The sequence below is a fragment of the Zootoca vivipara genome, chromosome 1, assembly GCF_963506605.1.
Source record: "Zootoca vivipara chromosome 1, rZooViv1.1, whole genome shotgun sequence".
Lineage (NCBI taxonomy): Eukaryota > Metazoa > Chordata > Lepidosauria > Squamata > Lacertidae > Zootoca > Zootoca vivipara.
Window position 1 is genome coordinate 77,754,121 of NC_083276.1, and position 12,261 is coordinate 77,766,381.

A 12,261-nucleotide genomic window follows, 5' to 3' on the forward strand; every position below is an offset into this window, starting at 1 on the left:
TCACTATGGGAGTCCTAGAAGAAGAGTTGAGGAAGTGGTTTCTTGGCATATAATAAAACCAAAAGATGGCAAAGTTCTCCCTGACAAAATGTTTTTTCTCAGCAGTTGGGTAGAGCATTTCTATCCCAATATGCAACTTCTGTTTTATGCAGTTTCCTCCTTTCTGTGGCTGGCTTTTCACACACTCACCAAGCTTTTCTAACCCTTTCAGTACCCCTTTGCACCTCACATGCTGAAGTACATCTGCAGCCCTGGGTATCTTAAGGGTGTCTTAGCCTTTGGTCTTCCAAGTTGGGGAGCAGACAGCAGAGCAGCCAAGCTGACTCTCGTGACCAGACCCATGGGCCTTCCTGGTCACATCATAAATCCCACAAACCACTGCTACTTCTGGCACTTGCATCTTCCGTGCTCTAAAGCATCTTGAGCTTGGCTGCTTAGGCACAGCAGGATGCTGGCTGAAGCAAAAGGTTCTTAAAAGGGCAAAAGGTTCTTTTAAAATGTATAGTTAAATGTATATTTTTGACCTGACTTTTTGACCCTTATCTGGGCTATCGGGCTAAGTGCATTTTTTGAGCCAGTCCAGATTCAAGACCAGTTACTCTGCAACACTTCATTCTACTGACAAGCATTGCTGCATTTGATTGGACCAACAAACTTTTTAGAAAAAAGGAGAAAAAGAATCTGAAAGCCATCTTATCCTAAAATTCCAGCCCTTAAAAGATTCTCGTTCTCAAAGGAATCTAAAAATCGTTTTCCTCTCCTGGCTAGCTGTTGGCTAGATAAGTTTTGTTTGCAGGTTGTACAGTCTTTTCCATTTTATTGCATCTGGAAATAATTTTGCTCATGTGGACTGTTTGCTTTGCTTGCCTTTATTAGGAAACTTGCCAGGGTCTGATCTGACCGTTTCTTGCAAACAGCCAAGCACTTCGCTCTGGAATTCCCTGCTTTGCTCTGGTCCAGGCATCCATTATGGGCTTTCTTATTCTTTGTAGCAGAAACAGTTGAAACAGAATCTGGCTCACTTTAGCTATCGTGCAATATCACAGGGTTGTTCTCACCATAGATAAGACCCCACATTTAGGATCATAGAATTGTAGAGTTGGAAGGGACCCCAAGGGTTATCCAGCCTGTTTCATTGCATGCAACTTCACAGTATGCCAGGGAGCTGAGCATGCTCCACAGTGTTGGAGAGGGTGCACAGGAGCAATCATAACACTGGCTGCCTGCACCTCCCCATACCATAATGAGAGGAGGGCCTTGAGGGGATCACCAGAAACATCACCTCAAACATTCAGGAACCCACTAGAGTCCATAAGTCTCTGGGGGATGGAGTCAGCCATCCTTATAGGAGAAAGTTAGTACTTTTAGCCCAAACTTATGACCATGACAACTGGCTCATAGAAACCCTCTCTTTTTTCCAGACCCTCAACCTTGTCACCAGAGACAAAAAGCAAATCAAAGAGATGATCTGCACTATGGATTGGGCTGGTGACCACTTGAGACAGCTCCATGTTAAATCATGAACAATCCTTGTTCATAGCTCAGCATCCTGCAAACAGAATACCCCATTCTGCTCAAAACCAATTCAGCAAAAATAAGCACAAATACATGTGATCAATGTAATACACACACACCCTTAAAAAAATCTGCTGGTTGGAACACATAGAAACCTTGCAAGAAATCAGGGGAAATCAGCTAAAAAATTGACTCAAGCAGGAAATAATGTCTTCAGCTCAGCAAGGTTGACTGCAGTAGTAATTGCCTCTTTGGAAGCCTGGCAAGCATCCACCACCTCAAGAGGTTTAGGATTCAAGTTTACATTTTGGTGAGATTTGCTGTCCCAGACGTGTGTGTTTTTCTAATTAGCAAAGTGACTGGAGCTGTCCTTCTTCCTTATAAAGCAAAGGAGAGGAGGCTAGAGGAGGGTTGGACACTCTCCTACTTCCTGAATGTGGGGTGTCAGTCTCTTCCGATGAACTGAGAATGCATAAATAACTAGAGGCCTACATGGTTCTGGACTTTCAGTCCTAGAGAGCTATTCTCCTATACATTCACCAGCGCAAGCCATCACTTTCTGCATCTGTCTAATCAGAACGAATAACACATCAATACGGGTGAATATCAAGAGGCTGGTTAGTTTGCATGGTTAGGTAAGGTAAATGTAAAGGACTCCTGGATGGTTAAGTCCAGTCAAAGGTGACTACAGTATGGGATTGTGGCGCTCATCTCACTTTCAGGCCGAGGCAGCCAGTGTTTGTTCTGGGTCATGTGGCACAACAAAACACTGACGGAAGCCAGAACACACGGAAACTCATCTCAAAGAGGTATTTCCGCTGTAAACTTCCTTTTTAGGAGCATTCAGGGGAAAGGGTAATTATAGTTTTGTCCCCATCCTCAGATTAAGGAGGAACAAAGTCTGATGCATTAGAAATCACTTGGTGGCCCCTACTGACTTACCTTAACTCTTCCCAGTTGTATTAGTAGACCTCAAAACACCCATATGCCTTTTTGGTCTGATTATCTTCCAAGATATTAAACTGAAAACATAGTTTTATATCTGTTTGTTATTATTTTGTTTTTGGATATAATTTTAAGCTAGCTCTTTTTGTGATCTTTGTATATAGGTTTTTGAAACTATTTTTTTGGAATTCAGACTGTATGTGAAATATGGTATATGATAGATTTTTTGTTGAAGTTAATGGATAGGGATTTTTTTTAATGGATAAAATTGATGATGATGATGATGATGATGATGAAGACTCTGAAAGCCAGGGCCACCACCATCTCCGGGCTGGTTCTAAGTAAGAAGGCAAGTGGATGGGGGCTAGCTCAGGGTAGACAGGGGTTGTTAGGGTAATGCTTCATTGACCCTATGGGAACATCATCCACTGATCTCCCCCTTTTACTATTTTAAAAGGAGAAGGCCATCAGTGCTACCTGGCTTATACATGCACTGTAAGGAAACCAACCTCATATAACCAGCATGCTTCAGTCTAATTAATGCACGAAAGGGTTAATAGAGTAAGCTGGCCTGCCAGGCATAGCCTATGTCACCTCCCTTATCCTTGGGAGGAAATGGGCAACCAAACCTTTTGTTGTGCTCAGTCTACTTATGAATTTGGTGCATGAGGAGCTTTGAGCTGCTCCCTCTAACCACATGGCTTTGGCCAGCCTCTTTTGTTTCAGACAAAAATGGAGTCTGAAACTAACATTTTAGGAACTTTTTACCATTTTTTAACCAAGCAGTTTTTTACTGCAACTTTTTCGGACTTCTGTATGGAAAAAGCACATGAATCTGACCTTCGAAGAGTTCTGTAAGTAAACCATTTTTTAACTTGCCAAATATGAGGCCTATCTTTGTGCTAGGGGCACTTTGGGGTTCACTGGAAAGGGCACAATGTAAAGTTTTTACAGCTTAAATTTCCACACTATGTTGCATGCTTTCCCATGTTAAATCTCTGCTGGGGTTCTCTCACCAAAGAGCCCCAAACATGGGTCTTGACTTGCAGGATTTCCAACATGCACAGTGAAGCTGATTGCATTGGCAGTAGCTTAGCGACCTCTTCATAACTTTTAATACCACTGAGCACACCACTGTTCTTACCGTTGGGCCGATGTGGTTGCCTCCATCTTGGATTTTTCCAAGACTAGCTTGCCCCAAACATCTGCACACAATCTCCTGTTTACCCCGCTCTGTGTTTCAGCTTCGCCCATGCCAGTCTCTGATGTCTTCATTTATGCAGTCTGTGCATGGGTTTTGTATTTTAAGTGTGCCCAGCCCATTTTTATGGTTTTCTGCTCTCGACATTCTTCCAGGCCATCTGTGTGAGGCCCAGGCCAGCTGGGAAAGGACGATGATGCATCTGGGGCAGTGCAAAGAACACTCTGTGGCCACAAGCATGTTAAGTGCACGGCCCCTCGGGGAATTGCAGCTCTTTTAATTTCCGTTCCAGCCTGAGCTTGCGCATGTCCGATGTCTCCAGCATGCGCTGCTAACCAACTGTACACTGTGCCTGAAGAAAGGTGTTGCAACAATCCTGTAGGAAGCCATGTGCAGCTTCTGTGAGTCCCAAATGGCAAAGAGAAGAGGCGGAAAAACCCTAACCTTGAATTTTAAACCCTGAGCAATGACGTTTCACTGGGAGGCGGTGGGAAACGTGCTAGAGTCCAGTAGATGGCAGCAGACGAGAAAGAATAGAATAGATCTTAAAGGACAACGTTGTGGGATAGCTTCTAAAAGGCCAGTCTCTGCATTGTTTTTGCAAGACTTGATCGGTGGTGTTCTGAGGCCCTCTGGTGGCAGACTGTCAGAACCGCAGGCATGCCCTTGAGACACAATTTTAATATTGCCATTTTACTCTTCTCTTAAATGCAGATTGAAATAAAAAAGTCTTCTGGAATAACTCCAGCCTGTCCTTGGAGTCCATAAGGAAACCGTCATACCAGAATTATGAAGCAGCTCTTCTGCAATCAACAGAGCATCTGCATAATATGTGTGTTAGAGAGCAGCGGGCAGGAAAGTGTTAAAGGATTGGGGGAGGGATGAGTTAGCCACCAGATGTCCGGAGCCAATATGTAGGTCACCTATTTCCCTCTTGTGGGATCTGAATTGCTGTTCTGCATCCATGCATAAGTAAAGTCGCCTAATATGGCAGTAGTGAATCTGCTTCATTTCAGGAAATGTCAATATGAATTTCAAAAAGTGTACAGTACAAGCTTTCCATAGGTTGTTGTCTAAGAATAAGTTACTATGCTGTACTTGAGATGTCCCCTCTCCTGTTCAGCCATTCTTATCAAATCAATACTGTATCTACTGTATTGCAGAGAAAATTGTATTTGCATTTTTTAAAATAGAAATATGGAAAAAACCCCACTTTGTTCCTTCCAGATCCCTGCAATTTGGGTTTGAGAAAGTAGGAGCAAAATGTTTTACCTTTTGAACTATGGGAGTATAAACCAATAAGGATTGCAAGAAGAGCAATAGCTCCTACTAACATGAATATTAATAGGGAATATGTGGTACTTATTTAACTTACAATCCTGTGATTGGAGCCTTAGGCAGATAAATATGTGCCTTTTTCAGCACATCCCCCAATACAAAACTAGATTATGAAGAGATGAAGAAGATGAAGAGTTGAAATAAAACGTACTGACAATCATCTGTGAGTGCTGTTGGTCCTTGTAGGAAATGGGATTTCACTATTCTTTACTGCAGACAATAGGGTCAGATTTATGTGTTTGGAGATGATAGCTGTAAACCAGCTTATCAAAAAGCTTATCAATCTATGCAAACCTGAGAGGCTTACTTCTGGTGAGACATGCATCGGATTGCACTGTTAGTTAAGTGATTAATTAGATTATTAATTAATAATATATTTTACGAAGGTACATGGGATTAATCAAGCAGCAGATTTTTTAAAAAAATATGTTCTTACAAATCCATGGGTGGGACTGACAGGTGCTTTCTTAAGACAGGCATACCCCCAACACTCTAACATAAACATGAAGGTATTCTTTGCAGTAAAGGTTCTGTCTGGTAATCAAACACTCCCCAAAGAGTCTTATATGCTGCCTTCTTTCTAGACATTTCAGTGCAAATTGAAAGCCTTTTATTCCCCCCAGACCTTAAGGAATGTTAACATTTGAATCCACTGAATTTTAGATATTTTATATAAATATTATAAATCGCTTCAAGATGCTTCATGCGAAGCTATTTATAAATGAAATTATTATTATTAATATTTTTTTGATACTTTTAGTGATTTTTTTTCCTGTGTTGCTTTATTTTGCTGCTGATATAATGCTGATTTTTTACAATGGAGTTTGTTTACTTTTAAAAATTGTCCTGTGGTTATTATTGTACAGTATTTTATTTTATTTTTTGCTTTATGCCTGGAGAGCAGTTATTAGATGGTGTATAAATGTTGTAAATAAATGAATAAAATGTGGTAACCCCTAAATAATCTAAAAGCAGAGTGCACTAATATTTTATTTGTGTGAAAATGTATAAAACTCATTTATTGTCATGTTGACTGACAGCCCCAGACAAACAAACCTCACAGACTGATTAATTATATAAATAAAAACTTCAAACGATAAAAGCATGGCTTGGCTCCTGATCTTTTTGGGATTTGTGTGGTCAGTTTGAATTATCCTCAGGAGCACCCATATTGCTAAAGGAAAAAGAGCGGACCCCAGATATTTACCCTGTTGTGTGTCTACCTCCTGGCCTTAGAAATAAGAGGCTTCTGGTGAATAGAAATTCACCAAACACATTAATCAGACACATTGGGAAATCAGAGACAGGTTTTAATACTGAAACCTACACAGTCAAACCACTCCTTAGCGCTTATGGATAATTATCTGCTAGTGCAGTAGATTACAATTAATTAAGAACTTTTTATTGGAAGGGATCAGGTAATGGATTCATCAGAAATAACTGCATACCTGCAGAGACTATGTCTATGGATATTGATTTAGAAGTACTGTACTTCTTATGTTTAGTGGATCTTACTCCCAAGTGGGATTGAAACCCACTGAATGGCTAATAGTAACAGCAGCCTCTTATATACAGCAATTTATGTTTTCAGAATGAGGATGACAAACAAAACAATCTTAGCATTTTTAAAGTGTATTTGCCATCTTGAGATGCCTGTTTTTATTATTGTTATTATTATCATTAAAACTACAATTAGATGCTTTTCACCAATGTTTTTCACCATTGCGCATAAAAATTATCCATGGGGACGGCCACTCTGCTAAGCCTTCAATGCCCAAGTAGTTTGATAAACAAACAGAATAGTGTTGTCCCCGCACTCATGGCTCTATCCCTCCCCTGCCAATCTCTGGACAGGTGGACTAGATATTAAGGTCTGGAAGCAGGGAGAGTGTTTTGGCTATACAGTATGTACATGGCGAGAGGTTGTGCATTGTTTCTGTCTGAGCCAACAATAGCTTTGCTTCCAGGCAGCTAATAGGATCAGTGATGGAAATGAGATTAGGAAACTGATTTTGAACATTTTGTTTCATCTAAAGGGATTATGTTGTATGAGTCTTGGGGGGAAATCAACCGCCTTGTTCCTCTTAGAAGCAAAGGTATATTTGTATTTGGAATCTGCTTGCTGCTGCATCATCACCATGTGATTAATACTAATTTATCAGGTTCTTCTTTTATAATGATTGTCCTGGGATGTTTTCCACAACTACATCAAGGAACTGGTCAGGACATCCTTCTCAGGTTTTATGCATCATTTTAAGGTGTTGATTTTCATGGGACTGAAATCCCACTGGGTTGTACTGCAATATATCCTTTAGCCCAGCCACAAATCCAGTTTAGATAGCAGGATCCAGTTTACAGAACAGTAAGGAGTAATGCTTTTTTTAAAAAAAGAAAAAGATTTAGTAGACCTTATTTATAGCTGTGATCTGCAAAGCATTCATGTATTTCTCACCTTTCTGATGAACCTTTAGCAGTGAGAGGCTGAAGATTATTAGAATTCAAAAAAACTAGTGAACTGGAGAAAGATGCTACTTGGCATTACTGAAACATGTCTGAAGCACATGTAATAAAAGGCCCATTTAGTTATCCTTCTAAAGAAACATTGATGACAATACAGTGGTACCTGGGTTTAAGAACAGCTTAGTTTAGGAACAACTTGGATTAAGAACGCTGCAAACCCGGAAGTAGGTGTTTTGGTTTGTGAACTTTGCCTTGGAATAATAACATGTTTTGCTTCCTGTTGAATGTGTTCCATTTGTAAATTGAGTCACACGCTGCTATGGGAAAGCACGCCTTGGTTTAAGACCGGTTTGGTTTAAAAAATGGACTTCCGAATCGGATTAAGTTCGTAAACCAAGGTACCACTGTACACATATTCCTGGGATGCATTTATCCAAATAGGATATCTTGAGCTGCTTTTCCAGTTGTCTCTTTTGAACAGGAAAAATCAGCAACTGTTTGTGGTTGAGTTTTAGCATATGTCATCTCTTGTATAAATCCTTTCTGCATTTAGGTTTGCTTCTGTTATGCAAGTCACTGAGTAGATGCTGTAATTAAAACTGAAATAATTAATATTGGACTTATGTAACAAGGGATGGAGGAATAAAAGTGACCGGTACAGACTCTTAGTAAGCTTGCCATGGTTACTGGCATAGCTGCCCAGATTGAAACCACAAGGGAAGGGAAGGGAAGGGAAGGGAAGGGAAGGGAAGGGAAGGTGTGCAGTACAGTATGTGACAACAGTGTCAACTTTTACGCAAGGATTTGTCCAGCCTTGTGAGTTAGCTGTCACGTGCTGGACACAATTGCAGGACACATTGCTGCCATGCATTAGTTAGGAATGAGGCTGTTCCTCAAAACTATGCAGGTTCCAGACACACTGATTTCAAGTGTGTGTTTCCCTTATAAAACAAAACTTTAAACCCGGTCCCTGTTCAAATCTTGGCCTCTTTGTGGATACTCTTTGTGGATCCAGGAGGCAGACATTTACAGGGCAACCTTATATATGCTTTAGAAGTAAGATGTATAGTACAGTATTGGTTTCGGTGGGACTTAACTGCCAGGTGCCATAGGGTTGTCTGTAGCCTCAGAAACTTATATTTTGTTTGGAAAGGTCAGTATTGCCTATTTTGTAGGATAGCTAACATATTTTACTGCTTAAAAAAGAGAGGACATCGTGTGCATTAACAATCATGGGCAGCCGCACACGTTACGAGCTCCTCAAAATAAGGAGCACTAACTTTTAATTGTGTTTTCCATCAGCACTACGACCACCTTTCCTTCGCTCTTCCTAACCCTACCCTGGAAATAGCCGACGTGAGAGGTTTTGGGGGGAGAGGGGTCGATTTTTGGACTTTAGCAGATGCATGTAACGGTGAGCCTCACCTGTTAAAAATTACGTTCGGGCTTCAGTGTTACACAACCCCTGAAGGGAAGATCTGCTGCGAGACAATGTTAGCGAGGGGAAAAAGGGATGCCACAATTACAGTTAAGGATTTGTAAAGCATGTGCGTTACAAGGGGGAAACAACTAAGAAAAAATTGGAGAATGCGGGCATCGATCCCGCTACCTCTCGCATGCTAAGCGAGCGCTCTACCATTTGAGCTAATTCCCCAGGCTTGTGAGCGGGTTACGCCTGATTTACAAGTAGTGCCTTTCGTAAGCCTCGTTCCGCTTCAACTCCGCCCCATCCTGTTAAAGAAGCCGCTGTTGTCAGGCAGTTTGATATCTTTAATTACACAAAGAGGGCGTGGTTTCTCACGCCGCCCAATAGTGAAGGGTATTCGCAACTAGTCATTTGTTTGCCCTCGTTCATTCTCATTGGTCCGAGCTCTTCAGCAAGCGATTGGCCGCCATTGGTTTATTTTTAAATAGGAGCGGAGGTTTTAGTTGGACAACATGAACGTCTTTCAAAGTGACGTCAGTTGGTTGCTAAGGCGTAGAGGTGGGAAGTTAGAGGCGCCCGTCTGAAAACGCTGATTGGGCGAAACAAAGCCCTGACCCCGGCCTTTATCCCCTTTATTGCCCAATGGTGAGGTATCTTGGCGTGTGATCGACGACACGTTGGAACCAGTAGGAAACAGAGGCTTTTGCCATTGTCCAATAGAAGAGGTGATTGATGAGGAAAGGTGTGAGCCTTAGAGGGTTGATTGGCAGGAATGGGGGGGATGGGGACAGAGGAGGACTCGAAGGAGCTGATTTGTCCGCCATCTTGAAGAGTCGGTGATGGTGGCGAGCAGTACTTTTCCCGCCTGAGCGGGGGGGGTCCGCCAGGAGGGGGGGTAAGAGGCGCGCTTGAGGAGGTGTGGGGGGGTTGTGCGTTGGGCCCATTTCAGCGCCTCGAGTTAATTGTTCTTCACGAGGCTCGAGGACAGTAAAGGCGGGATGGGGGGGGTGTCGTTCCTTCTTCCCTTTGAGGGATCGGGTGGGGGCCGGGGAGGCCTAGGAACCGCTTGAGTGGGAGAAAGTCCTCCCCTCCCCCCACCGCTTAGTCGCCCCTGTGAACCACCCACCGCCTCTCTTTCCCGGCTTGGATCCTATAGGGAAGTGGGATGAGGCCTTCCTTTCTCCGTCTCTCTCACCCTTCACCTCCCAGCAGCGGCCTAAGCGCCTCGGTTTGTTTTGCTTCCTGAGATTTGCCCCCCTCCCCCGCAGTCCCCCAATTCTGCGTCGCAGCGGCCTGCGTCTCTTCCCCTCCCGCCTCCCTCATTCTACCATGTGAGGAGGGGTGGAAACGAAGGGAGTACCCGAAGCCGTTTCTTCTCCTGAAGGCCGTGGGGGTGTCGTTGGTTGCTGCCGCCGCCGCCTTCTGCGAAGGAGTGAGCGGATATTGGGGACCCCCTGCCCGCACCCCACGTCCTCCCATTCCCTCGGTCTTTTCCCACATGGGGAGACTCTGGGCTGGTGTGCGAACTCTTCTGGGCTTCTTTTGAGGGGTGGGGGGAGTGTAAAAATTCCCATTTATATCCTCTCCCGTCTTTCCTACAAAAAGAAAGGGGGGAAATAGTTGTACTGTAGAAGGATGGCCTCTTCCTCGTAAACAACCTTTGGACTCGCTTCCTTGGCTGAGCGAAGATGTGAAATGAACCTTTGCTTAAAGGGTAGCAAGAAGGTCTTGTGCGTTTGGCTTCTGGGATGTGAACTTGGGTGGTGGGAGCTTGTTTGTGGTTTCCTGCAGGAGCTGCTGTAATATGACTGTATTAATAGAGCGGGATACGAGCATCCTGCTTCAGGCAAACAGTTTGGGCGGGATTTAAAGTTTTTATCCCGCACAAATAAAGCACGTTCTAGGTTGTTAGATACTTCCTCTGCTTCGATGCTTCCTTTTTCCTGGCCGGGACAAAGTTAGAGGGAAAGTGTTGACGTCAATTGGCTGCTTTTTCAAGCAATACTTATTTTTAGATTGAAAAACTTAGTAGAAACAACTACTTCCTGCAACAATCCTTGATTTAAAATCGAGGAGAGTTCTTTATTTACCCTTGCATTCTAATAGATATTGCAACATTTTTCCTACTAGAACTGCCAGTTTCATTTTAAACTACAGTACTTGTGTTAGTAACATTGTGCAATGTTTGTGATAATGCTGTCTTGTGGAATCTATGAGTTTAATTAGTAATACTAACATCTGAACTCCACTAATTTTTGAACTTTTGCTAGTGGGGCAATTGATCAGCCCAATCGGTATCCTTCATTATTTTGATGGTTTCCATGGGGAAGATATTGAGGGGAAAAGTCTTGCTGACAACGTCAGTGGGGTAAAAGGAGGATAAGAGACTAGGTAGAACGATACTTGAATAATGAATAATTGCTCAAAAGATAAAATGGTTACTACTAAAAAAAATTAAAAAATGTTTGGAGTGCTCAGATACCTATGCTTTAGTATCTAATTCAGCATGTACTTCCAGCCAGATTAGGGTCTGGAAGGATTGTTTTCCATATTGACTGATGACTGTTTTTTTTGCCATATTTTCTCTTGTATCGTGCTATCTTTATTGGCTTGAGCCATCTGTAAACACAGCCTTTCCTACTATAGGCACTCAAGAAATGGTGCAGCTTTCTTGATGTGCTGTGCATTAGCTTTCTGGATTTGAATTCTTTAGTTCTGTTTCCACAGATGGTACTTGCAGTGGTTCTTTCACCTCTCGCCTCTAAGTAGAATGGAGGAAAACCTACAGTAGCTAGCTAGAGCATACAATGCATTTTAAATAGAATACTTTACCATTTCCACTATCAATCTATTTTATTTTCATCCTGCTTTTCATACATATCTCAAAGTGACATTAAGACCTGCAAGTGTTATATTCCAGGCTAAAATAAGTTGTAGCATCAGTTGTGGAAAAGGCCTTTTACATAGATTAGATGAGCATAAAGTTCTTCCAACTTTTGATTATTTGAGTATTGAAGAATTTGAAGGGAAATATGAAAACCTTTAAATAATTATTTAATTTAAAACTTCTCTGTTGGAGATACATTGTTCTTATTGTCAAGGCTTAAATACGATGGAAATATCACTAGATAAACACCATTTCTTGCATGTCTTAGGAGACAGAGGATGAAGGCATTTTTTCACTTTTCACAACTAAGGCTGCAATCCTATACCCACAAATTTGGGAATAAGCCCCATTGAACTCAAATGAATATTACATTAGAGTAGATAGGTATAAAGGTAAATGGACCCTTGACCATTAGGTCCAGTCACGAACAACTCTGGGGTTGCGGCGCTCATCTCACTTTACTGGCCAAGGGAGCCGGCGTACAGCTTC

The 12,261-nt window shown here is 42.2% G+C and overlaps 1 protein-coding gene and 1 non-coding gene across 5 annotated transcripts in view; one reads left to right on the forward strand and one right to left on the reverse strand.

The window, feature by feature from the left end:
- Positions 1–9,040: 9,040 nt before the first annotated feature.
- On the reverse strand, positions 9,041–9,113 carry TRNAA-AGC (transfer RNA alanine (anticodon AGC)). The gene has a single exon. It is a non-coding gene; the product is annotated as a tRNA-Ala (tRNA).
- A 547-nt stretch (positions 9,114–9,660) lies between these two features.
- PPP6R3 (protein phosphatase 6 regulatory subunit 3) overlaps positions 9,661–12,261 on the forward strand; it is a 67,190-nt gene continuing 64,589 nt past the window's right edge. For all 4 annotated transcript variants that reach the window (XM_060276630.1, XM_060276632.1, XM_060276634.1 and 1 more), the window contains exon 1: positions 9,661–9,780. The gene's annotated coding sequence lies outside the window, so the exon portion shown is untranslated. The remainder of the gene's footprint in view (positions 9,781–12,261) is intronic.